At 48.3% G+C, this 2,763-nt stretch overlaps 1 protein-coding gene across 1 annotated transcript in view; it reads left to right on the forward strand.

The window, feature by feature from the left end:
• ITCH (itchy E3 ubiquitin protein ligase) overlaps positions 1-2,763 on the forward strand; it is a 61,060-nt gene that overhangs the window by 52,275 nt on the left and 6,022 nt on the right. The window lies entirely within an intron of this gene.

Below are 2,763 nucleotides of genomic sequence, written 5' to 3' on the forward strand. Positions count from 1 at the left end.
AGGATGGGGGGAAGGGGGCTGGATATCCCAAGCACCAGATACGATTTTAAAATATTGCAAATAAAGAATTCGTTGAGAGGGGGGAAAATAAAACATGAATAAAACTTTAGATTTGGCCAAAATATAGAAAGCTTAAAGCAGATTTACAGTGTTAAATTGGCAATATTTCTGAAGGCACAAGTTCAGATTCCTCAGGCGTTTTGCCTTGTGAATACTAACAAATCTGTAAATTCTTACAGCATGTTGTGCTGAAAAAAAAAGGAATTAATATAAGCCACTGGTGCACTTTTCAGTTCTTTCTGGGGATCTGGTGAAGCAATACAGGGATGAGCCCAGAGCAGCCGGTGTCCCAGATAACAGGTCTGTGTGCATTGGACTTACCAGTGAGATTTTCAGCAGAGAGTAAAGAATTTGTCTCCCACTACTTCAACTGATTCAGCAACCTGAGCTGCATAAAGTCATAGTGTGTCACAAATGTATGTTCATGTGCAGTTGTCAACTGATCCTAATTATCACCTATTAAAAGAACTTTTTATTAAGAGTTTTCCCTCATGAGAGTGATGTGAGAAAATGAAATGCTGAGAATTAACAAAGCCTTATTGTTCTGGGTAGCTCAGGAACTGTTCATATACTAATGACATGCACAGTAAATACATCATGTCCTCATCTGACCTAGTGTGAAAGTTTGGGGTTTTTTTAATCCAGTTACTTGTGTTTAAAGATAAAGGGGTTTTTTATTATTATGAGAAAACTAAAACAAAAAAATGCTTGTTTAATTTTTTTCCTTTTTTTTTTTTTTTTGGTTTTGCATCTTATTACAAGCTGCACTGGATTTGTATTTTCAACTCTGTTACATTGGTATCTCCAGCCCCCTTTTTGTGGTGTCTTTTAATTTTCTCCAAGATTCACTGTTTGTGTATATGTGCTCTAGTGAACTCGTGAAGAAACTGGGATCAGCAGCACTGGATTGTAAAATACTGTACTGAAATTCATTGTCGATATTTCCTTGCGTTGTAATTTCAAATACTCAGGTAACTGTAACAGTATCTCCGTAAGTCAAATACTTTTATAAAACTACTTAAAGAACTGGTAGTTCTGGTCGTCCTTCCTGGTGTGTGATGGAACATCTGCGTGCAGATGAATTGTCTGGGGTCGGGCTGCCTCGGGTTGTCCTTCCCTTCTTTGGGAATGTTTCTTTCCTGAGACCTCTGTTGTGGGTTGCACTGGACATTTATTAAGAGCTTTTGGACACGATTCCCGTGGATGCTGCCCTGCAGAGCCAGTGAGGGACATGGGCTGGAGAAAGGTTCTGCACGAGCCACAGCTGTAACATTTCCTTATGGCACTGCTGTAGGGATAACGAAAAGGAGGAATGACACTGCAAGTGCTCGGGATTGACAGTGTGCCACAAAGGAGGAGGGGAAATCCAGTGAGCCCCACCAGGTTTGTGGTGTCCCTGAGCCTCCCTGAAGGGAGAACTGGCCTTCACATTCTCCCTGTCATCAGGCGCCTCTCCTGCTGGCCATGACCTTTCCCAGATAACTGAAATGGGGTTTGCAGTGACATTCCAGCTCCTCTGGGCTAACAGGAACATCCCATCAGGTATCAGGGACTTGGTTATGTCCAGTTTGGTCAAATGGTCCCTGAACAGGTCATCCTGCCTGATATTCCTTGCTGCAGGCCTTCCCACAGGGCTCTCCCTTGGCTGACTTTCCCAGGTGTTCCCACAGGCTGGCCTAACACAGTCTTGGCAGTGGCAGCAAATCCCAAGGATGACTTTCTGTGCCAGGTAAATACAATAGCAATTCCCTTTTTCTGCAGCTGTCATGTTGGTTTGGAGTTGCTTCCTCCAGGGCTTGGATGGGAACCACTTAACAGCATCCTATAGTAAGCTGTGGAAACTGGATGATCATCAGGGTCCCCTTCCAACCCAAACCATTCTGCGATTCTATGATAAGGGACATGGGGAGTTTCCCCCCTCCCCTGGCTGCATCTCCTCAGCTGCTGCCAGAGCCCCTCAGGACAGGGGCAGGGTGGGGAAGGCCAGTCCAAGGCACAGTACACCCCAAATTCCTGGGATCTGCACCCCAAAACCCTGGGACGGTCCTGCCAGGCCCTGAGGGTGCCCACACCTCCTGCCCCTGCCAGGGAGAAGGGATGAGCACTCTGCACCCCCGGGGGAGGGATCGGGGATGGGCCACAGTCTGGTGGCAAAACCAAGTAACGCCCTGAAGAACTGCATCCCCCATCACCCCAGCTGTGTCCTACACACACAGCACCAGCACTGGGCACTTGTCCTCGGGCTCTGCTTGAAACGAACCCTACAATGGTTTGGGTTGGACGGACCTTAAAGTTATCATGAATTCCAACCCCCTGCCATGGGGACACCTTCCACCAGCCCAGGTCGCTCCAAGCCCCATCCAACCTGGCCTTGGACACTTCCAGGGATCCAGGGGCAGCCACAGCTTCTCTGGGCAACCTGTGCCAGGGCCTGCCCACCCTCAAGGGGAAGGATTTTCTCCTCTGTCAGCACGAAGCCATTCCCCTTGTCCTGTCACTCCGGGCTCCTGGAAACAGTCTCTCCCCATCTTTGTTTCCTCCAGGTCCTGGAAGGCTGGAGGTTATTTTAGAGGTTATTTGTGGGATCACTGACGTCCCCAGCACGGGATGGAGGACCCACTGGGCCGCGGGGAGCGGCGGCGCCGGGGGATTGGGGTGTATTTGCGGGTGTTTGGGGGGTTCTGTGGGATGCTGGAGGATGTT

The sequence above is a fragment of the Empidonax traillii genome, unplaced genomic scaffold (genome assembly GCF_003031625.1).
Source record: "Empidonax traillii isolate 1590-97213 ecotype Southwest subspecies unplaced genomic scaffold, ASM303162v1 scaffold1763:size117533, whole genome shotgun sequence".
Classification (NCBI taxonomy): Eukaryota; Metazoa; Chordata; class Aves; order Passeriformes; family Tyrannidae; genus Empidonax; species Empidonax traillii.